Below are 26,147 nucleotides of genomic sequence, written 5' to 3'. Positions count from 1 at the left end.
TTAGTTTTCCCTTCTTCCTTACTCTAAAGGTTAAGATAGAATTCAATGTCCTAATGGATCTAGATGCTCTTCCTTCTCAGAGTTGATTTCACTGAGAGTAATATTACCTATTAGCACTCTCTTCCTCTCCCTCTTTTAAAAAGAATTCTTCCCCTCCCCTTCCCATGTGTATCTCTGTGTGACAAAGGATATTCTGTTTATTTTATTTCTTCAGATATCTCTTAGTACCATCATCAATTCCCCCTCACACTTTTTATATAATTTTATATCCTTTATTGCCCAAATCTTTTCCTATGAATTATTATTCTATTTACTATGAAAATGAAAATATTTTAAGATTTACCAATAACCTTTTCTCCATATATTAATATATATGTATATATGTACATATATGTATAATTTGATCTAATTGTAGTTCTTAAAGAAGAGACTTTGAATAAAAAAAAAAACATTTTCTCCTTTTCCCTCTCTATCATATTTACCTTTCCATGTTTCTCTTGATCTTTGTGTTTGGATATCAAACTTCCCACTTAGTTCTGGTCTTTTCCTTACAAATACTTGGAAATCTTCTATTTTGTTGAATGCCCATACTTTCCCCTGGTAGTATATAGTCAGTTTTGATGGACAGGTGATTCTTGGTTGAAGACCCAGTTCTCTTGCCTTTCTGAATATCGTGTTCCAGGCTTGTGGTCTTTTAGTGTTGAAGCTGTCAGGTATTGTGTGATCCTGATTGGTGCTCCTTTGTATCTGAATTGTTTCTTTTTGGTTTCTTGTTGGATTTTTTTCCTTAGCTTGAAAGCTCTGGAATTTGGTAATTACATTTCTTGGAGCTGTTTCTTGGGGGCTTAGTGTAGAGGGTATTCTATGAACTCTTTCAATGTCTATTTTGTCCCCCTGTTCCAGAACTTCAGGGCAGTTTTCTTGGATGATCTCTTGTAGTATGGTTTCAAGGTTTTTGTTAATTTCTGGCTTTTCAGGTACACCAATGATTCTCAAATTGTCTCTCCTTTCTCTTTTATCTTCTCAGTGAGATATTTTATGCTTTCTTCTAAGTTGTAAGTCTTTTGACTTTACTTTATTAATTCTTGCTGTTTTGCAAGATCATTGGTTTCCAGTTGCTCAATTCTGGTACTTAGGGCCTGGTTTTCTGTTATAATCTTTTGGTTTTCTGCTTTATCCTTTTGGTATTCCACTATGATTTCTTCAATTTTTGGAACCATTTCCTACTTCTCTTTCCAGAAGGCTTACATCTTTTTGATAAGCTCCATTTGATATTCTTTTTGTGGAAAATTTCCAGTTTTTTGTTTTTGTTTTTTTGGTCTTACGTTTGTTTGAGTTTATCCAGTATTTCCTTTGTAGCCTGAGTTTTTCCTCCATAAAAATTCTCGAGGGTCACAGCCTTCTTCTCAGCTTTTTTGGAAGGATTTTGAGGCTCCTGTGCATGGTTAGCCATTTTTTCTGGATGTTTTCTCTTTCCTGTTTAGTCAGAAATCTGAGTCAGCTGTCAGGATCTCTGTGTATGGAGTTATGGAGCAAGGATTTTGCCTGGGGTAGGCTCTCGATTCTCTGCAGTCCTTTGCAACTTTTCTTGGTGCCATCCTCCCAGGGGTTCTCAGGGTCTGCACTCTCTTGCCTGCCTGGGTTTCTGGTCTAGCTGCTTTCAGGGGTAAGTCCCCGGGGGGTCCTAATCATCTCCCAAGGACCCAGAAGTGCCCCCTGCTAGCTCCAGGAGCACTCCTCACTCACTCTCTGGCTCTGGCGGGTGCATTGGCTGTGGGCACCTAAGGTCTGTGCTCTCTCGCATGCTGTAGTTTTCTGCCTAGCTGCCTTCAGGGGTGGGTCCCCTGCAGTTCTAGACAGTTCCCAAGGCCCCAGAAGTGTCCCCTACTCACTTCAGAGGCACCCCTTGTTCATTTGTCTTGGATTGTGCTGGCTCTGGCTCTGCAGGTGGGGGTGGGGGAGGGTGGATTGGCTCATGTTTGGGTGGAAGCCCTTTCCCCCTCTTATAAACTGGAAAAGCCCCAATCCCACACACCTTCTATGCTGCACCCCAATTTTCAGCTCCTCTGCTCCTCTGAAAATGATTCTTAAGGTCTTTTGGGGGTAGTCCTTGTCAGTGTGTGCTGGGGAGAGTAAGTAAGTCACATTTAGATTGCCATCATGCTTACACAGAAGTCTTCTGAAGATTACTATTGATGAAGTATATGCTCTCCTCAATGCAGATGACACTTGTTTACTCTAATTGGCACTGAAGGATTTATGTTTTTGACCTGTTACCTCCTTCTTAATATATCATTTTGCTTTGATCATAGAGGGTAGAAACTGTTGTTAAAAAAAAAAATATATATATATATATATATATATATATATATAATTTGGATCGGGGGAAGGAAAGTAATACAGAGGGAAAACCATGTAAATATTGAATTTATTTAACATAGAAGGGATGAAGGAAAGGAACATGGGAAAGGGTAGAATCTGAATACTTTTACCCACTAAATAAACAATATCTGACTTACACTTGACTAAAACCCAAGTTATCTAAATGCAAGTCCAACAGGTGATCAGTATCTCACAAAGAGCCCTTGGTGAGCCAGAAATAGGAAATCTAGATGTAATGTCCACAGATGGTCTCTTCCAAGTAGATATTCCACTCTTCAATCACTGTCCAGCAAAAGACTGAAGAATAACTCCACACCATAGCCAGTAGATATTAAGAAGGCCAGTATATTGATGGCTTGGTTTCAAGATGATTCACACATACACCCATCTCCTTCTTCTCTCAGGTCCAGAGTGACAGTTAATCAACTGTCCTTAGGAATTCTGATCCAAACAGCCTCAGGAAGATTCTGATCTCAAGCCCCTGTCAATCATTCTTTGAAATATTTATTTTCCATTGCTACACTGTATAAATATTGAACGTATATGTTCAATGAAATGGAATCTGGGATCTCACTCACGGCCCTTTAAGGTCCCACAATTCTTAACTCAATTGCATTGATAGACTTTGTGTGTCTCTATTTGTATCTCTGCTCTCTCTCTCTCTCTGCTATCTATCTCCCTGTTTTCTAAGTCCTCAATCTGTTAATCTCCACTGCAGGTTTCAGTTCAGCTTTCTCTGCAAACCATAACATACTGAAATCTGACTCCCAGACAGTCATGCTGCTGCGGCTTGCTGGGAGCAGGACTCTCCCCAATGCTCACTGCAGCTCCCTGTGAACCCACTGATGGGTATTCTCAAGGCCCATCATATTAACTATTGTCCTCATGACCATCACAGTAAATAAAAACTACAAATCTGAGAAATATTTTGAGAATTTCATCTGGGTTTTCCAGTGTCTTTTAAGAGATCTAAAAAGAAAGTTTAACTATTGATATTAGATGTTTATGTAGAATATATCATTCTATTTACTGATGCCAGGTATTATATTGAGACATAGTTCTCTGAGATATCTACATCAATGCAAAAGAGACTGGTATGACTCTATATGAAAAATAGGGAAATAAGAATTTAGAAAATGCATTTTGGCTAAATATCATGAAGCTAAACAGATAGATTATGAATTTAGTCTTTTTGTAGCTATCCTTAGAGAGTGGTGTTCATAAATTCTAAATTATGCTCATAATTATGCAGTAGTAGGTAAACAAATGTGATGGCATTTGAAAATTTTTGAAGTACCTTACTGTTGCAAAACAAAAGAAACAGTCATGATGTCTTTTAAAACTCACCTCTTTATATAGTTTAAAAGTTGTTAATCCTAAAATATCATAGTCAATGAAGAATTAAGCCTAAAATTATCCTAAAAATCAAAGGAAAGACATTTGAAGATATATATAATAGGCTTTACAGTCTATTTTATTTCTTTAAGAATTTTCATAGTTACAAGAATTTCCATAGGGAAAACTGAGACTGTAGGATATGAAGAGTAGGACATTATAAAATACTACTATTGCTACTACTATTATTACTGCTGAGTAGTTATAATTTTATAGTGCTTTCTGAAATGTCTTTTTCATACATTATCTCAATTAATCCTTGTAATTATATCTTCTTGAAGTAAGTGCTATTGTTAGTCTCATTTTATGGATGAGAGATCAGAGGCATAGTGATATGTTTAGGGAATGGAAGCAGCAGAACAAGAAATTAATAGTTGAGTATGAAGTTTTCATATAGCAAAAGAAGCCTATGCCTCTACTTTTTGTCTTTGACCTTGAAAAAGACTTTCAAATCTCTGTTGTTCCCATTTAAATTTTTAGTTTGAAATTCCTTTCTTTTCCATATGGATAAAGAAGAAAAGAGAATTATAGAATCATAAAAGGTAAGTTTTGTTGAATAAAGAGACTCAATGGCTGCTATTCTCAAATTGACATTGATGCTTTCTAGCTCAAGCATGGAGGAAGAATTTGGAATATGAGTCCAGGCAGTTGTCATAACTTTTATTTGTTTTGACAACTATAAAACAAAACTTAAGGCTGTGCACATCACCAAGAACTGAGGAGCGTGCTGGAACTATAAGAGTTAGCAATGATATCATTGTGTCAAGGCACTATCAGAGACAGACTTGGGGTCATGTGAACCAGTAGCTTTTCAGACTTGTATCAGGTAGTAATAATGAGGATAGACAAATTAATCTTCCCAAAGTTTATTTTTTCCTCTCTAATTGATATAGGCACTTGATCTCTAATAAGAGGCCAGTAAGGCAACTAATTTCCTTAATCCTTTCATTATTTTTCTTGAGTAAAGAGGGAGGTCAGAAGAATCATGGGGAAAATTTGAAAAATCTTTAAAATTCTTTTATATGCAAAATGAAAAGGATGAATTCACCAGCAATGAAGAGGAAATTAAAGAAATCATTAGGAGCTATTTTGTCAAATTATATGCCAATAAATCAGACAAGGTAAGAAAAATGGATGAACATTTATCAAAATATAAATTATCCAGATTAACAAAAGAAGAAATAGAATACTTAAATATTCTCATCTCAGAAAAAGAAATTGGACAAGCTATCAATGAATTTCCTAAGAAAAATTCCTCCAGGCAAGATGGATTCACAATTGAATTCTATCAAATATTTAAAGAACAATTGATTCCAATGCTATACAAACTACTAGGGAAAATAGGCAAAAAAGTACTACTAAATTCCTTTTATGATCCAAATTTCATGTTGATACCTAAGTCAAGAAGAGCAAAAACAGTGAAAGAAAAGTAGAGACAAAATTACTTAAAGAATATAGGTGCAGAAGTTGAAGGAGTAAATCAGAGCAGCTCAGTGTAACCATGGGAATCCTATTAAACCAAGATTAAAACATTGCCAGAAAAGGAACACAGGAGTGAAAGAATCAACTAAGAGACAAAGTGAAACAACTATCAAGAAAAGAAAAACCACAGTTAGGCAGAGAACCCCTGGGACACTGGGGTGAGAAAAGAACAGAGCCAAGAAGAGGCTGTAGCAAGGAAAGAAGAGTGAGCCAAAAGCAAGCCAAACACTCCCAATCCCTACATCTGCTGTCTCAGGTTTGGAACCAAGCCTAAGCCAACTTCAATTTCTGAGATCCTGCCTGGGCAGATAATGGTAAAATCCAACGCTTATCACTTGAAATTGCAAAATTGTGAAGAAGTCTAGAGTCCCAACTCAGAGCAGTCTTTGCTAAAGTGGGTTGATACTTGTGGGCCAAGAGTGAAACAAGGAATACAACTCTGGGTGTGGGATAAGGACATAGTTCATAGTGAATGTGAACACAGTTTACAGACTACCCCCTCCAAATCCCTATCTTTTTTGCCCCCAAATAAGGGAAGAACTCCAGGGCAGGGTAATGAAGAGTATGCCTGACTGGATGAAGTACACAAAGAAAACAAAAAAATTGAGCCTAAGCCTGGGCCTAGAACTTGATCATCCCCTGACCTGATCAAGTTCAGAGTAACATCAAAAGCTTTTGTCCAAGCCTGAGGCAAGTTCTAAAGCAATCTTCTTCTCAAGGGTTAATTGAATGGGGGGTGGGTGGGAGCAGCTCTCAGAGACAACTCTCAGATCATCACATCCACCTCCCAAGAACTGAAGCTGGTAAAATCCCCCAAAATAAGCAGAGAATAATATTAAGGAAGTACTGAATTTTAAGATGGTATCCCAACTTACCAGAAAACAAAGCCTACCTATTGTAAAAAATAGACTCGAATACAGGACTACAATCCCCACGAGCCTTTGCTCCACTTCCCCAGAATGCCTTGTAATCTCACCTGGGCCGAGATCGAGAAGATATTTAAGCTGATTCAAAGGCTTTAGAGGGGCTCTGGGCTCTTTTTGGACTTCCGTTTTGGAGTAGGCGGTCTCTTGCGTGATGTGAGGTTATTTTGTCTAGGCCTCTGGCCTAGGCACATGTTTCTTACTTGTATATTCTTTAATCTTTAACCTTTAATGAACCTCTAAAAAATATAATACTCCTTGCTGAGAGAAACTAATTTCTACCTGCCTCAGTCTCCCCATATTCCTAAATTCTAATCATTACAGTTGGCAACCTAATGAGGAAAAACGAACTTTCAATCTTCTGATTTCTTTTTTGATCTTAAATTCAGTTTTAATATCTAGTACCTAGGAAAAAAAAATTTTTTTGAGCCATATCTCTCTGGCCAAGGTTTTCTACCCTCGAGAAAGCTGCTACAGACTCCGGACCTGCTGCCCACCCCACCTGGCTCAGCCCCGCCACTTCCTGCCTGCAGCCTGCAGCCCTAATTGTCCTCACCTGGTACCTGGTCCCGGCCTTGCCCACCGAAGCCGCTCCTGCTCCTGGCCTCTCACCGGCCCGCTGCCTGCCTATTTCTGCGCCCCAGACCCTCGAGCACAACCCCAGTTGGCTCATCACCCAGATCCTTGGAGCAGATCGCTGAGAACTCATTGCGACCAGCTGGTAACAGTATTGGCCATGTGGGTGGAGGGGAGAGAAGAGAGGGAAAGGAGAAAGGGCAATTTTCCCTTAGGCTAAGCCTCCACGTGGCTGGGGGTATTGGCCACAGGGGGATCAGAGAGAGGAAAGAGAGAAAAGACTAGAGATCAGAAACAGACTTTTCAAATAGAAACCTAAAAAGCAATGGGCTGTTTAAAAGGATTTTTGACTCTTCTGGCAATTTCATTGATTTTGCCTGCCTGTCTGGGAGCAGACTCAGCCCAAAGATTCAACTTTAACTTTGGGGAGGAAAATGGGTGACCCAGCGAACTGGAAGCCAGGCCCAGAGACCGGAGGTCTCTAGTTAAAATCTGGCCTACGATGCTTCCCAGCTATGGGGCCCTGGACGGATCCCTTGAACCCCATAGCCTAGCCCTTACTACTCTACCTTCGGACAATAGACATTTAAATGGATAATTAAAAACAAACAAACAAACAAAAAAACCCCAAGGAACTTTGAAGAGACTAAAGGCTATATTCTAAGGCATTTCAGACTCCAATGGTTTATAAAAAAAAATCTCTGTATTCTATTGCATTGTTTTGTTTAAGATATAACTTTGTGATTTTAAGTTCATATATTACTGGATTGAGTATTATTCTGTAAACTGAAGGTTTATTTTGAATGTACTGAGTTTTGAAATTCTGTTGTTTTTCCCCTATAACTGTTGAACAAATATTGTTGTGAATAAGCCCATATATGAAAAAATAGCTTTTTTTTATTTTGCTGAGGATAGATGGACTTCAGAACTGGTTATAATTGTATTAACAACCTTTGGAAAATTTAATGTGCTAAATACCTCAAATGATTTGATTTTAAGGGTTTTTTAAATATGATTTTTGGAATTTTTTTTTAACAATCTGGTTATTTTTGCCTGCCCCTACCACGCCACGAAGTAAGGCCCATTACAGTAGCTGAAGTGAAATGTATTTTATAACCCCCAACCTTCCCACATGTGAATGGAAGTTGGGCAGTTAATCTCAGGGCATTTGTATCCCTATAAGCCTCCAAGAAAAAGGAGCACCCCTTTATTTATGCTCTTCAGCTCACTATTTTACTTCTACCAGAATGATATATAGATTTATTGATTATCTTCTAAACCCAAGATGAGTTTTACTGTGTTTTAAAAAATATGTTTAAATACCAAGGTTGAAGGATTGCTATGTTTGTAAAAATTGTGACAAATGTCCATCAATTCATAGGTTTTAAAAATGTCATACAGCGACTTATGTGAAATATGAAAGTGTGTTTGTTTGCTATTGTAATTAATTGGGCTATTGAGAATTTTAGGGATATTGATATCTACATATTTGTACTACTGTATTTTTAAAAATGAAAAATTGTTAACCTTGTTCAATTCATTTTCCTTCTACTCACAGTGATCATGGCCAGATACAAAGAGGAAATGGATCTCATTTTTTGGTGAGAAAGCCTTGTATTTTATATTTTCTTAACTGACACAGAGTGTCAATGGTTATAAGCTATATTTTTGAATTTTTAAAAGCTCTTTTATTAATATATATTTCTTGCATGTGCAATATACTTTTTCAGTTTTTTATTATTTTTTCTCTCCTTTTTATATTTGAAGCACATGTCACCAGCATTAAGATTTTCTTTAACCTTTTGATTTTTAAGTTTAAGATACATTTGCTAATACATGCCCTAAAAGGCTTGTGACTATAAAAATGATGGCACTAATTATTTAAATAAATTATGGGACTTTGCCTAATGATTCTGTCTGATTCCAGGACAAGAGATACACACGAGCTATTTCATAGGGCCAAAGAAAGGCCAATCTAGGATGGATTGATGCACTTCTAGGCCAATACAAAGGCCTTGAACCTAGTGTGAAGACTCGAGGTTACTATGTTTAACATGTGTTAAGACATAGGCTTTCCTTGTATCCACACTCACCCTGAAGATACTCACAGACCAGTATCCCGAAACCTTGGCTGCTACTTGGCTTCTATAATCTGGTCCCTTTCTTTTCTACCTCTCATAGTGTGGTACCTTTCTGTAGTCCTGGCAATGACTGGGTAAATGCATCATTGCTTAGATCATTTTGATTGGGCCCTGATTGAAGGACCTGTTATAGATTTATTTTTCTTCTACTTGGAATTTTTACACATAAGACTTTGATAGTCTATATTTTCATCCAGAAATTTTTCTTTCCTTTTGATTTTTCTGATGTCTTTTTAATATCTCTTGCCAATTGATTCATATACCTCATACCTCAGCCATGCATCCCTAAGTGATCCCCTTTTTTTTTTATATCACCCTCTTAACGGGGGGAATGTAAAAAAAATTATTTAAATTGCAAAGTTTAAATTCCTTTTGAGAAGAATTTTAGGTAAAGAAGATGCTACTTCCCTGAATTCAGAAAATGAACTGTTGGAGAAGCCATCATGAAGAAGCCTCCAGACCACGAAATGCACAAAAATGAACTTTGGGTGTGGTTAATGAACATTTATTTGTATGCATACTTTCATGCCAAAGGGGACTGCCCCCTAACTGGCTTTCTGTCAATGCGTCCAGTAATTATTGGTTTTATTCTTTTCTTTCTCTTATCCTCAAATTATTGTAATCTTTAAATTGATTATGTTTTCATGATCCTTTGGAAAAAAATTAATTTTTTTGCAAACGATCAAAGGGGGGGAATGTAAAAAATAGACTCGAATACAGGACTACAATCCCCACGAGCCTTTGCTCCACTTCCCCAGAATGCCTTGTAATCTCACCTGGGCCGAGATCGAGAAAATATTTAAGCTGATTCAAAGGCTTTAGAGGGGCTCTGGGCTCTTTTTGGACTTCTGTTTTGGAGCAGGCGGTCTCTTGCGTGATGTGAGGTTATTTTGTCTAGGCCTCTGGCCTAGGCACAAGTTTCTTACTTGTATATTCTTTAATCTTTAACTTTTAATAAACCTCTAAAAAATATAATACTCCTTGCTGAGAGAAACTAATTTCTACCTGCCTCAGTCTCCCCATATTCCTAAATTCTAATCATTACACTATAATTAGATAGAAAAATGAGCAAAGAATAAAAATAGCACATACCACTAAAGAATATTTATGGATACAAAGAACAAAGTACAGACAGAGAAGGGGACAGTGAAAGCAAAGGAAACATGAAAAGTCTAAAAGAAAAATATGGGTTGGGAATATATTCTGGAAGAGCTCAAAAAGACTTCAAATACCAATTAAGAGAGACAGAAGAAATGTGGGCAAGAGAAAGGAAAGTGATGCAAGAAAAAATGGTCCAATTGAAAAAGGAGAACCAAGAACTGATGGAGGAAAATCAGGCCTTAAAAATCAGAATTGACCATCTAGAAACTAACAATTTCATGAAAAACCAAGAAACAATGAATCAGAATCAAAGGAATGGAAAAAAAAGAAGAAAACACAAAATTTCTTATTTTAAAAAACTCACCTAGAAAACAAATAGGAGAGACAATTTGAGAATGACTGGACTACCTGAAAGTCATGATGAAGAAAAAAAAATCTAAGACAAACATATAGGAAATTATTAAAGATAACTGCCCAGAGATCCTCAAACAAGAAAATAAAATTGAAATTAAAATAATTCACAGATCACCTCCAAAAAGAAATCCTCAAATGCCAACATCCAAGAATGCAATAACTATATTCAAGAGCCACCAAACCAAAGAGGAAAATCCTTTAATCAGCCCGAGTGAAACCATTCAAAGACCATGGAACTACAATTAGGATCACATAGGACCTGCTGGTAGTACAGTAAAGATTTGGAAGGAGTGGAATACAATATTCAGGAAGTCAAAAGATTTGGGTTTACAACCAAGAGTAACTTTTCCAGCAAACTGAGTATATTCTTTCATGGGAAATAATAGATATTCAATAAGATACAATATTTCCAAGGATTCCTGAGAGATAAATCAGACCTAAATAAAATAAATTTTGTAGTCCAAAAGCAAGACACAAGAGAAGCCCAAAAGGTAAATAAGAAAGAGAAAATTTAAGGAATTCATTATGGTCAAAATCTATCTATATCTACATGGAAAGAGGATTTCTGAATTCTCAAAAAATTACTCTTAGGAGTAGAGAAGATAGAAGTAATTTGCTCAGAATGAGAGTGGGAAAGTAAGTTGATTATGATGATATGATATATGTGATGATATATGTTGATATAATATATATATACATATATAAATGTGATGATATGGAATGAAATGTTCATATGATATTATATGTATTTATATGATTGATATGTTTAAAATCAATCAAGGGCTGAAAAAGAATTGCAATGAGATAAAAGGGAAGGAAGAGACAGAATGTGATAAATTATATGATATAAAGAGGAGTGAAAATTATTAGAGAGAGGGGAGGATAAGTGTGGTGACAGGCAATGCTTAAACTTTACTCTCATTATAACTGGCTCAGAGAGGGAAAACCAAGTATACTCAGTGGGGTATAGAATTCTATCTTACCCCACACAGAAGGAGGAGAATAAGACAAGAGAGGAGGAGGGTAATTGGAAGGTGGGGGAAGTGGGGTGGTGAAAAAAGCAAACACTGATGAGGAAGAATAGAGAGAAAGGAAACAGAGCAGGATTTAAAAGTGATAATATAATGGAGGACAATCCACAGAAAGTAATAACACTGAATATGAAAGTGATGAACTCACCCATAAAACAGCATAGTGGATTAAAAACCAGGATCCTATTAGATGTTACAAGAAACACATTTGATGCAGGGTGACAAACAGATTCAAAGTAAAAGGCTGGAGCAGAATTTATTATGCATTATCTAAAGTAAAAAAGCACAAGTAGTAATCATGATACCAGACAAAGTTAAAGTAGCAATTGATCAGATTAAAAAAGATAAGGAAGGAAATTACATTTTGCTAAAGGGTAACTTAAACAATGAATTAGTATCATTACTAAACATTTATGCACCACATGGTTTAGCATTTATATTTCTAAATGAAAAAAAATAATTAAAGGTAATCAAGGAGGAAATATATAATAAGATCATAGTAGTGGGGGATCTCAACCTTCTTTCAGAACTAAATAAATTGAAATAAAAAATAAATAAAAGGGAAGGGAAGGGAATGAAATACTATAAAAATTAGAGGTAATAGATATCTGGAGAAAACTGAATAGGAATAAAAATGAATATACATTTTTCTCAGCAGAACACAGCACATATGCAAAAATTTGACCATGTACTAGGGTATAGAAACTTTGCAAAAAAAATGGAGAAAATCAGAAATAACAAATGCAACTTTTTCAGATCACAACACAATAAAAATTATAATGAGCAAGGGTCCATAGAAAGGCAAATTTAAAATTAAATGGAAACTAAATAATCTAATTCTTCAAAATTAATGGGTCAAAGAGAAATCATAGGAACAATTGTTGGCTTCATTAAAAAGAATGACAATGAGGAAACAACATATCAAATTCTATGCAATACAAACAAAGCAGTACTCAGTGGAAAATTTCTATCTCTGAGTGCCTATAACAACAAAATTGAGAGGGAGGACATCAATGAATTTTGATTGCAACTAAAGAAATTAGAAAAAAAGGACAAATCAAAAATCTCCAGAACAACAGTACATTGGAAATCATAAAAATGAAAGGAAAAATTAATAAAATTAATAGCAAAATACTATTTAACTAATAAATAAGACTAAGAGCTGGTACTTCAAAAATAAAGTACCAGTTGATCTAACAAAAAAGAGAAAGAAGCAAATCAAATTAATAGTATCAAAGAGGAAATGGGTGATCTCACCTATAATGAAGAGGAAATTAAGGTAATTATTAAGAACTTTATTGTCAAATTATATGGCAATAATATGACAGTCTAGGTGAAATGGGTAAAAACAAAAATATAAATTCCCTAGATTAACAAAAGAGGAAATAGAATACTTAAACAATACCATCTCAGAAAAAAGGAATTGAACAAGCCATCAAAGAACTCCCTAAGAAAAAAACACCAGGGTCAGATGTATTCACAAGTGAATTCTATCAAACATTTAAAGAGCAATTAATCCCCAAACTATACAAATTATTTGACATAATAAGCAAAGAAGGAGTTTTACCAAATTCTTTTTATAACATAAATATGCTACTGATTCTAAAGCCAGGAAGACCAAAAAACTAACAAACCAATCTCCTTAATGAACATAGATGAAAACATAAATAGAATACTAACAAATGACTCCATCAAGTGGTCATGAGGATTATTCAATATGATCAGGTGGGATTTATACCAGGAATGCAAGGATGGTTTAATATTAGGAAAACCATCCACATAATTGACCATATCAATAATCAAACCAACAGAAATCACATGATTATCTCAATTGATACAGAGAAAGCTTTTGACAAAATAAAACAACCATTTCTATTGAAAACACTATAAGGCACAGGAATAGAAGGGCCATTGCTCAAAATAATAAACAGTATATATTTAAAACCATCAGCACTACTTTGGGGCTAAGATGGTGTCAGAGTAGAAGAAAGGGCAATACTCTCCTTACAGATAACTGATACAAAGCCTCACAAATGGACAATGATCAAAATCATACTAGTGAAGGTTCTCTGCCAAGGGGCACAGCCTTGAAGGTAGGCAGTTTGGGGGCATTTCCATGATATAAAGGGATAAAACTAGACCTATCAAAGCTTGAGATGATCAGCCCTTGCAGATATCACCTTCTGTGCCAGAGTCAGAGTGAGGGTTGAGGCAATCTATAAATTCTCAGGGGCTGGCTGAGGGCACCATAGTCTTACCCCTAAGAGCAGCCCAGGATTTTGGCAGTGAGACTTGGGACCTGAGGCTAGGAAGAACTGATCTCAGAGCTTGGAGCACTGAGCAAGAGCTCAAAGACAGGACAGACCTGGCCCTGCAGCCATGGCAGACACAAGGGAGACTAAAAATAAGTCTCAGGACAAGATTCTTTACAGTCCACTGCACCAAGCACTGTCTGTCCACCTCACTCAGATTTCTGGCTGAAAAGCCAAGATAATAGAGGGAAAAAATGAGCACAGCAATGGCAACCAATATGAAGGATCCAAAATCCACAAGTACCAGAAGAAATAAACTCCAATAGAGAAAGCCTCTGACAATGGATAACTTCTTTGGTGAAAATGAGCAGAGTTCAGAGGCAACAACAGAGAGTAACAAAAATGAAACCCATCCAATTTTTCAAAAAAAAATTGGAATTGGTCACAAGCTCTCAAGTAACTCAAAATAAAGTTCAAGGATGAAGTAAGAAAGATGCAAGAAAATAGGCAGAAAAGTGGGAAATAGATATGCAATAATTTAAAAAGAAAATAAAAGTTTAAAACCATCAGCAAGTATCATCTGCAATGGGGACAAGTTAGAAGTCTTCCCAATAGATCAGGAGTAAAATAAGGATGCCCATTATCACCTCTATCATTTAACGTTGTACTAACTGTAGCAATTAGAGAAGAAAAAAATTGACGGGATTAAAGTAGACAAACATTCCCAAATGTAAAGAAGAGACATAACCACTGAGATACATATATAGATTCCTAAAATGTTAATATTTAACAGGAAAATTATCTTTCTTAATTGCTATAAATGGATATAGAATGGGGTCCAGTCAAAGCACTAGGGGTATAAATTCTTAGATGAATATCCTCTAGTAAATGGTAGAAATGCATCTTTTGTATTACAACAAACAAGCACCATATGGGGGTAAAAACATAATTCCCTCTGAGAAAGACATTTGTGTATTGATCTCAATATAGTGTCATGTAATTGCATAATTATATATTGTTTTCCTTAACTTATTAATTATTTCTTGATTTCTCATGAAATCATTAATTTCTAGATGGTCTATTCTGATTTTTAAGATCTGGTTTTCCTCTGTCACTTTTTTGGTTCTCCATTTCATTTGACCCATTTCTTCTTGTATCACTTTCATTTCTTCTTGCATTACTTTCATTTATCTTTCCCACTTTTCTCTGTCTCTCTTAATTGGTTTTTGAAGTCTTTTTGTAACTCTTCCAGACTCTGTGTCCAATCCATATTTTTCTTTTGTTCTTTGCCTGTGTTTTCTTTGCTTTTACTATCCCCTTCTGTCTGTAACTTGCTCTTTGTCTTCATAAAACTTCTTTGGTTTTAGGTGGTTTATTTTTGTTGTTGTTTGCTCATTTTTCCTATCTAATTATAGGTGGCCTCCATTTTCTGGGAAGTACGGGGTACCCTCTTAAACTTCAGTCCTTCCTTGAAGTTTTTGGTTTTACTGTATTCTTGATTTAATTAGACACACCCTTGACTGCCCTGTCCTAGAGCTCTGACCTTAGTTTTGGGTATAAAGATCTGGGGGGGGCTCCCCCTAAGAACTGTGTCCTCTCCCCAAATTGTGGATTATGTCCTCATTCGAAGCCCAGAGTCTGATTCCTGGCTCCAGTTTGGGCCCATGGGTATCAGTCCCCTTTAGCCCAACTTGCCCTGTGATGGGCCTCCTGACTTCTCCACAGTTTTGAAATATCAAGGGGTGTGAGTTGACTTGGATCACTATTTGCAAAGGCAGGATCTCAAGTTATGAATGTTAATTTGAGCTTAAGTTCAGAACCTTTGATAGTAGGTGTTGGGGTGTGGGGAGGTTATGGTTTGCCCTTGACTTGCTCGTCACTCCTTGCTATAGCCTTCTACTAGCTCTGTTCCTCTCTCACCTCAGTTCCCCAGATGGTCTCTGACTACCTTTGGGTTTTTCTTTTTTTGAAAATCATTCTGTTCTATCTCCTTGTCAGTTCTTTTGTTCCTGTATTCCTTTTGTTGTGATATTTTAGTATTGGTCAGAGAAGATTTCCATGGTGAAACAGTTGTTACTCTAGTTACTCTTCCATCTTGGATCTACCCCCAGAAGTCTTCTTCTTTAACTTATTAAGAGAATTAGGGACATCTGCTTTTCTATAGGTTTCAGAAAACTGGGAAAGGACTTGGGTGGGAAGTCATATCTTTGTCATTACAACCAAATTTTGAACCTATCCCATATCAACTAGCAAAGAGGTTATAAGCAAATCATAATAGACTATGAATAATTCTTTACATATGAAAATTGAATAAAGTCATTGTTGATAACATTTATATCTGGAAAAAGAAGTGAGGTGGAGCAAGAATGAAAGAAACAAAAGAATTATCCAGTTTGCATAGTGGTATCTCTAAGACAATAAAAGGACAAGGATGTCTTTAGAACTGTAGGTAGATATTCAACTTAAGTTTTATGACAAAGTACTTATATGAATCAGATGGGATAAGAAAATGGTACTAAAATACTGCAAAACTGTTTTTTTTTTGCCCTTTGTCTTTATTTCTAGTAATGTGAATGCCTATTTAGGTGTATATTTGACAAAAATCCAAACTATTTTTTAAATATGGAAAATCAATAGTGATATAGATATAGATCAATAGATATAGAATCTAAAATTCTTTCAAATCTATATTGAACTCTGCGTCTTGGAGAAATATCTATATGTATACATACACAGATAAATAATTTCCATAGTTTATGTTTATATATAAATATGTTTATAAATTTTATTAACATTTATATATTGATGTATGCATTCATTTATATTTATATTAAAATTGATATATGTATGTTTATATGTATGTATATATATATGTATATATATATATATATATATGTATATGTATTCAACTCAACTCTAAAGAAACCTGTTCTCTGTTTATCTCCCCAGGAAATTGATGGGTTTTTGCTGTCCAAAATATAGGATGAAACCAATTAGATTTTGTTCATACATTTTTAATCTAGTGAAAACACCTTCCCCAAACAAAAGATTTCTGATTAAAATATTCATGTTATTTGATCTTTCTAGTTGAAAGTATTATTTCATAATAGCAGCAGAAGTTAATAATTACAATTGCACACAAACACAAACAAAATTTATCCCCTGCCATTGAGAAACTTACTCTCAACTAAACATAAACAAACAAACAAAAAAGTGTGTCAATATCATTAACTAATTTGTAGTTTGAGGGATCAGAAATGTCTTCATGGGCAAGGTAGTTGAGCAACCTTGAAGGAGTTTAAGGATTCAAGGATCAGGGATGATATGGGAATGAATTCTAAGAATGAGACCAGTCATTGCAAAGGTAAAGAGATAGGAGATGGATTGTACTGTTTGAAGAACATTGTGAAGGACTGTGCTATACTGCAGTGAGTACAGGGAACAGAAATGTGTTAGGAACCTAGAAAGGGACAAAGCCTAGAAAGCCCTAGAAAGGGGCTATGTTTTGAAGGGCTTTAAATGACAGAGTTTATAAGTTTTAAGTGTCAATAGTTTTTATTAGTCCCCAGAGAAAATATGTAGCGAATAGAATTTATTGCATATATGAGTGACTTGAGCAGGCTGATGCCTTCAGAAAATCATTTTGACAGCTTTTTGCAGGATGGATTATAGTGAAGAGTAAGACTTATGGGAAGGAAGATAGTTTAGGAGGTAATTGAAATAATTCAGGGAAGAGATAATGAGTACCTCAATTAGGGTGATGGGTGTGGGTAGGGTGTAGAAGTCAAATATGAGACATTGTTGAGTAGAAATAGCAAATTTTGGCAACTTCTTGGATATGGAGAATGAGTAAGAGTGAGGAGTCAAAGATGGCTCTGAGGATATAATCCTGGCTGATTGGGAAGATGATGAAGCTCTTTAAAGAAACAGGGAATTTTGAAAGAGGAATGACTAAGAGAAAACACAATATGTTCAGTTTTCATCATGTTAAGTTTGAGAAGCCATGGGAAATCCATTTAATAGCAATAGCTGGTGATGTGGGACCAAGCTCAGAAGAGAAAGATAGCCTGATATGGCTGTGGAGGTAATCTTCTTTGAAATGATAGTTGAACCTATGGAAATTGATGATGTCAAAAAAAAAGTGATAATATAGAGCCCTGCTGGTGAACCAATAGCACAGTATGCTAGAGGAAGCTGCTCCCTTTCCCATCTCCATGAGTACCTGAAGATATTTCTCCTATCACCTGGTCCTCTGCCCAGCAGCCCAATGGGAGTACTTCCTCTCTCCCCTCTCTCGGGTAAGAGAGGAGTTGCTTGCAGTGTGAGTAGTTTGGGAACCTGATCTCTAAAAGGCTTGCAATCTCTGATGTAGAGCAAGAAATGAGAAAACAAATTTTGGGGGACATCCATGTATAGTGGGTTTGGAAAATATTTAAAATAGGCAAAGGAGGGGCCAAGAAGGGGAATTTGAACAGGTAGAAGGAGAACAAGGAGTGAATAAAATTCCAAAAACCCAGAGAGGAAATAATATAGAAGGAAGTGATCAGCAGTGTTGAATATAGAAAAGTGAAGTAGGATCAGGACTGAAAGGGAAAACAAGAACCCCCCCCCTTTTTTTTTTCAATGAAGTGCTCATTGATAACTTAGGAGAGGGCAACTTCAATTTAATGAGAAGTAAGAATCCAGATTGTTGAGACTGTTAAAAAATTGAGAATAGTAGAGGCACAAAATATAGATGATGATTCTCAAGGAGTTTAGCCATATGGAAAGGAAATCTAAGACAAGAGCTAATAGGGATAATACTGTGAAGACAGGGCACCTTAAGGATAAGAGACATGAATAGATTTATAGGCAAGAGGGAAGAATCAATAGATAGGTGTTTATCAATGGAGTATTTTTTTTTGTAGAGGTGGGGTAATTTTCTGGAATTGTGATATGAATCATATCAAAGGTATATAGAGAGGGGTTCTCTTAGGCAAGGAAAATTGCTATCTTTGGATTGAAAATTCAATAACAGAAAAGAGTGGGTGACAGTGCTAAGGAGTTATGAAATGAGGAAAGGGTAAGGAAAGAATACTCATTATACATGATTTCAATTTTTCCAGCAAAAGTATGAATAGAGGTTATTGGTTATGAAAATGAAGTGATGGAATGATGTGGGGAACTTGAACAGAGCTTTAGAACAGGCACTATCTAAGAAATAGGAGAGAAGGTAAAATAGACAGGCATAAAAAGATTATTTTATTCTTTGGGAAGTGGGAAGGGTGGGAGGGAGGATAAAATAAGACAAAGATTTTGGTCAAGCTAATAGGAGTATTTGTTTCTCTTGGATAAATATATTTATTACATATTAATAAACAATAGGGATTTTATTAATTTATGTTAAATATGTTTTTATTTGATTTGTTTTATTTTTATTTATTTTATTTAAAAATAAAATTAATAAAAATAATAAAAATATGTTTTTTATTTAATTTATGTTTAATTTAAATTATGTTTTATCCATACAAGAAAAAATGGTAACTCAAAAGCTTATTATCCTTCACTGAAGATGAATTTTAGATTGGGAAACATTTTCTAGTGGAGAGTCAATGCAGTTGTCTGACCTTTCAAAACTTGAATCAATTCTCTGTGAATAGGTATTATTGAAATAAATGAACAAGAGAATCAAGTTTGGAGTTCAGCAAAGATTGAGTAAACAAGGATCAAGTACTAAGAGTTTCAAGACTACAGAGTTGAGTGTCTCAAAAGAATATAAGACCTTTTGTATACAAGACAAGAATATGTTTGGGGTTTTTTTTTTGGCCTTTCTTTGATCCCTAACATACAATACTTCTAGTACTGAGTCTTTAACAATGTTTGTTGACTGAATGATTTGGCAAATTAAAGAGTTATTATTAGAAGGGTGAGGGTTGTAAAGTATGAAAAATGTGACAGTTTGGGAAAGTACAGAAAGGTAGAGAAAGTCATGATTGAGATTAGGAAGTTTCAAAGGAATAAAGTTTAGAGAGAGATGGAATTGTTACAAGGTTAGGATAGATAAAGGAATTTTAGAGTTCTTAATCTTGCTAGTGGAACTATTTTGAGTGATGTAAAGGTCAGTTTTGAATGATGTAATGGTCCATATGTATAGCTGAGGTAAATTGGAGGAGTAGGCTATAAAAATTACATAGTTCTAGGTACTAAAAAGTTAGGGTAAGGGGGGCAACTAGGTGGCTCAGTGGATTGAGAGTCAGGCTTAGAGATGGGAGTTCCTGGGTTCAAATCTAGCTTCAGATACTTCCTAGCTGTGTGACCCTGGGCAAGTCACTTAAACCCCATTACTTAGCCTTTACTGCTCTTCTGCCTTAGAACCAATACACAGCATTGATTGTAGGACAGAAGGTAAGGGTATAAAAAATGTTAGGGTGTTTTCAGAAAATTCAATGTACATATTAGATTCCTCTAGGACAGTGATAGGCAACCTTCTGAGCTTGGTGTGTCAACATTTGCCAAAAAAAACCAAGCATAACTCAGGTTCTGTGTCACTTTGAGGAAAAAAAAATCCTCAGCACACGGCCCCATACTTCTCTAAATGAAGCCACATGTGGCCTTGTGCCATTGAAAATGGCTCTGTGTGTCAGTGCTGATACACATGTCATAGGTTCACCATCATGGCTCTAGGATAAAGGTAAGAGTTGTGAAAAGAATGTGAGACAGGTACCAAACCATCTAAAAAAGGATGGAGCATTGGATGTTGTTAGTGAAGAAAGAATGAAAATGATAATGAAGAATAAGGAATATCATGACTTTCTTTCCTAAATCTAGGGGTCGTGGCTTATGAGAAAAAGGGCAATCAGACTAGGAAAGAATGGCCAGAGATCAGTATCAAGCACAAGAATAGGACTATCTGTGTGTCAGAATATAGAAGGGACAGAGGAAGAAGTATAAAATGAAGAAGAATTTGTTCATTAAAAAACAGGAAGTCTAGAGGGTATGGTGGAAATGGAGGGACAGAGTTGGAGTGGGATATTTGAGGGTCAGAAGGGAGGTAGATGAAGTTGTGTGAAATTGCAATGAAGGCTGGCAAGAGAATAGAAACATAATAGTGAAGATACAGAATAATAAAATGATTTTCAGGTGATCTGATATGTATTTTATTAAGGGCTCTTTGGAAAAGAAAGGTGTTTAACAGAGAAAATCCAATTTAAATTGGTGATAAGAGTCTTTGAGAGAAATTTTCCTTTCATAACTTTTTTTTCTCAGGTATGTAGAATAAATGGATATATTCTTTCTTTTCCTGGATCAACATATCCTAAAATGGTTATATTCTCATTGCTCCTATCTTAACCATCTCCCTTGTGTCCTATTGATATTTGAAGCAAACAATTAAAGATGACAAAACCGAATTAAGACAATGAGACTTTGGACCAAAAAAAAAAAGTTACAGAAATTATTCCATTTAGCCTTTGCATAAACTTTACAAAAATATAAATCTCCTTTTTTATGTGCATGAATAGTATCTTATTTCCATGTGTGTTTTCTGAAACACTGTATTATATTGAACTGAATTGTCTTATTATTAGTCACTTTCCTTTGGGGGCTAAGGATTTCTTAGTATCAAGGATCTGAAACCCTTCTTGAAGTTTTCCTAAATACTCAGACATTGTGTTTTGCTTCTTAGAGGTTGAATCTTAAGATATATCTGTCAATTTGAAAAGGAAAAGGAAGATGTTTTGATTTGAGGGGTTCTCTGAAAAGGACACTAGGATGTCTCTTCACTCAACACATTATGTAAATCTTTCTGTTTTTCATGTTAAAGAAAAACTTTAATAGTTCATGTTTTAGTAAAATAAATAGATAAAATATGAATGACAAACATGTATATACATAAATATACATATATTTATACTCTTTATATAGGACTATTTTAATATGAAGAAATATGAATGAGATTACATTTTTTCAAACATCTTTTACATTTCCCCCACAGAAAATGCAATTACACACACATATATACATATATATGTATATATATATAAATATTTTCACAGAGATTTTTTATGAAGTATCTTCTAATTTGAACAATAAGCAAACATTAAGCCAGCTGGTGCAGTCTACAGGGATACAAGATGTGGGTCAGCACATTGTCTCATCAGCACTTCTTCAGCAAATCCACCTGGCTGAGTACACAGAGTAAACAGACAATATGGGGCCCCAGTGTAACAAATTACATTATTAAAGAGACAATTTTTAAAAACTGTGGCCTACTTTACTTTTCAAATGAAGCAATACTTCCACAAAATGTTTTTTAAGGAAATTCCTCTTTCATTCAAAAATTATTTATCCAGTGACTAAAATCTGCATAAAAGCTGAACCCTTATCTTGCTCATGGAATAAGTTTGTCTTTTTATTTTTTATTTTTTTCTTTAAGAAATGATGACTCAAATGTGTCAATACTTTATTTTTTAAATGTAAATTGATTTATTTAGTCAATTTAGAAAATTATTCCTTGGTTACAAGAATCATATTATTTCCCTCCCTCCCCTTCCCCCACCATTCCCATAGCTGATGCCCAATTTCACTGGGTATTACATGTGTCCTTGATCAAAACCTACTAACATGTTGTTGCTGTTTACAATAGGATGTTCATTTAGAGTCTCCATCCCCAACCATATCCCCTTGACCCATGTAATCAATCAGTTGTTTTTCTTCTCTGTTTCTACTCCCACAGTTTTTCCTCTGAATGTAGATAGTGTTCTTTTTCATAGATCCCTCCAAGTTGTTCAGGATCAATGCTTTGCCACTAATGGAGAAATCCTTTACATTCAATTGTACCACAGTGTATCAGTCTCTGTGTACATTGTTCTCCTGATTCTGTTCCTCTCACTCTGCATCAATTCCTGGAGGTTGTTCCAGTTCCCATGGAATTCCTCTACTTTATTATTTCTTTGAGCACAATAGTATTCCATCATCAAAAGATACCACAATTTGTTCAATCATTCCCCAAATGGAAGGCATCCTCTCATTTTCCAATTGTTTAACACCACAAAGAGTACAGCTATAAATATTCTTGTATGAGTCTTTTTCCTTATTATCTCTTTGGGGAATAAACCCAGTAGTGCTATGGATGGATCAAAGGGCAGACAGTCTTTTAGCACACTTTAGGCATAGTTCCAAATTTCCCTCAAGACTGATTGGATTAATTCACAATTCCACCAGCAATGCATTAATATCCCAATATTCCCACAACCCCTCCAGCATTCATTACTTTCCATTGCTATCATGTTAGTCAATCAGGTAGACGTGAAGTGATACCTCAGAGATGTTTTGATTTGCATCTTTCTGATTATCAGAGATGTAGAACACTGTTTCATGTGCTTATTAATAGTTTTGATTTCTTTGTCTGAAAACTGCCTATTCATGTCCCTTGCCCATTTATCAATTGGAGAATGGCTTGATTTTTTTGTAAAATTGGTATAGCTCTTTATAAATTTGAGTAATTAGACCTTTGTCAGAGGATTTTGTTATGAATTGTTTCCCAATTTGTTGCTTCCTTTCTAGTTTTGGTTGCATTGGTTTTGTATGTATATATATATTTTAATTTGATGTAATCAAAATTATTGATTTTACATTTTGTGATTTTTTTTCAAGCTCCTGCTTGGTTTTAAAGTCTTTCCTTTCCCAAAGAAATGACATGTATACTATTCTGTTTTCACATAATTTGCTTATAATTCCCTTCTTTATATTCAAATCTTTTGGGATAGGATATGAGATGTTGATCCAAACCTAATCTCTCCCATGCTGTCTTTCCAATTTTCCCAGCAGTTTTTATCAAATAGTGCATTTTGGTCCCAAAAGCTGGGATCTTTTGGCTTATCATAGACTGCCTTGCTGAGGTCACTTACCCCAAGTGTATTCCACTGATCCCCCTTTCTGTCTCTTAGTCATTACCAAGTTGTTTTGATGACTACAGCTTTGTAGTATACTCTGAGATCTGGGATTGCACGGCCACCTTCCTTCACCTTTTTTTCCATGGTTTCCCTGGATATCCTTGATCTTTTGTTCTTCCGAATGAACTTTATGTTTTTTTTCTAATTCAGTAAAAAGTTTTTTGGTAGTTCAATGGGTATGGCACTAAATAAGTAAATTCATTTGGGTACGATGGTCATTTTTATTATGTTAGATTTTCCTACCCATGAGGAATCGGTGTTTTTGCAATTGTTTAGATCTATTTTAATTGTGTGGAGATTGTATTGTAGTTGTGTTCATATGGATCCTGTGTTTGTCCTGGATGATAGATTCCTAAGTATTTTATATTGTCTAGGGTGATTTTAAATGGAATTTCTCTTTATAATTCTTGCTGCTGAGATGTCTTGGAAATATATAGAAATTCTGATGACTTATATGAGTTTATTTTGTACCTTGAAACTTTGCTAAATTTCTCAATTATTTCCACTAGCTTTTTAGTTGATTCTATAGGATTCTTTAGACCATCATATCATCTGCAAAGAGTGATAGCTTGGTCTCCTCATTGCCTATTTTAACACCTCAAATTTCTTTTTCTTCTCAAATTGCTATAGCTGTGGTTTCTAGTACAATGTTAAATGATAGAGGTGATAAAGGGCATCCTTGTTCCACTACTGATCTTATTAGGAAGGTTTTTAGTTTATTCCCATTGCAGATGATGTTTGCTGATGGTTTAAGATATATACTGTTTATTATTTTTAGGAAAGGCCCTTCTATTCCCATACTTTATAGTGTATTAAATAGGAATGAGTGTTATATTTTGTCAAAGACTTTTTCTGCAACTATTGAGATAATCATGTGATTTTTTTTTGGTTTGCTTGTTAATATGGTCAATTATGTGAATGGTATTACTAATATTGAATCATCCTTGCATTCCTGGTATGAATCCTACCTGGTCATAGTGAAAAACCCTCATGATAACTTGCTGGAGTCTTTGCTAGTATCCCATTTAAGATTTTTGCATCTATGTTAATTAAGGAAATTGGTCTATAGTTTTCTTTCTCTGAATTTGACCTGGCTGGCTTTGGAATCAGTACCATATTTATGTCATAAAAGGAATTTCGTAGAACTCCTTCTTTGTTTATTCTGTCAAATAGTTTGTATTGAGATTGATATTGAGATTTGATATTGAGATTAATTGTTCTTTGAATGTTTGATAGAATTCATTTTTGAATCCATCTGGACCTGGGTATTTTTTCTTAGGGAGGTCTTTGATGGCTTATTCAATTTCTTTTTCTGATATGGAATTGTTTAGGTAGTCTGGTTCTTCCTCTGTTAATCTAGGTAATGTATATTTTTGTAAATATTCATCCATATCAACTAGATTGCCATATTTATCATCATATAATTGGGCATAATAGTTTTTAATGATTTCTTTAATTTCCTCTTCAGTAGAGGTGGGGTCTCCCTTTTTATCTTGGATACTGTCACTTTGGTTTTCTTCTTTTATTTTTTTTAATTAGATTGACCAGTACTTTGTCTATTTTATTTGTTTTTTCAAAGTACCAGCCTTTAGCCTTAATTATTAAATCAATAGTTCTTTGACTTTCAATTTTATTAATTTCTCCTTTGATATTTAGGGTCTCTAATTTAGTCTTCATATGAGGATTTTAAATTTTTTCACTTTCTAGTTTTTTAATTTGCATGCCCAATTCATGGACCTCTGCCTAATTGATAACATATGAACTTAAGGATATAAATGTCCCCCTGAGTATTGCTTTGACTGTATCCCATAGATTTTGAAAGGATGTCTAATTCTTGTCATTTTCAATTTGTTCTTTAACTAACAGATTTTGGAGAATTGTATTGTTCAATTTCCAATTAATATTTGATTTGCCTCCCCAAGTACCCTTACTAATTATTATTTTCATTGCATTGTGGTTTGAGAAGGTTGCATTTATTTTTTCTGCTCCTTTGCTCTTGTTTGCAATGTTTTTAGGCCCTAGTAAATGGTCAATCTTTGTGAATGTTCTATGTGCTGCTGAAAAGAAGGTGTATTCCTTTTGGTCCCTATTTATTTTTCCCTATATATCTACTAACTCTAATTTTTCTAATATTTCATTCAATTCTCTTACCACTTTTTAATTTATTTTTTGGCTTGATCTATCTAGTTCTGATAGAGGAAGGTTCAGGTCTCCCAGTAGTATACTTTTTTTTTAAATTTACTTCATTCTTGAGCTGCACTAGTTTCTCCTTTAGAAATTTGGATGCTATTCCATTTGGTGCATACATGTTGAGTACAGATATTTCCTTATTGTCTATACTGCCTTTTATCAGGAAATAATTACCTTCCCTATCTCTTTTAACTAGATATATTTTAACTTTGATTTTGTCATATATCATGATTGCTACTCCTGCCTTCTTATTATCAGTTGATGCCCAATAGATTTGGCTCCATCCTCTTACTTTTACACTATGCCTGTCTACCTTCATCATGTGTTT

The sequence above is a fragment of the Monodelphis domestica genome, chromosome 6, assembly GCF_027887165.1.
Source record: "Monodelphis domestica isolate mMonDom1 chromosome 6, mMonDom1.pri, whole genome shotgun sequence".
Taxonomy (NCBI): Eukaryota; Metazoa; Chordata; class Mammalia; order Didelphimorphia; family Didelphidae; genus Monodelphis; species Monodelphis domestica.
This window is presented reverse-complemented; position numbering follows the sequence as displayed.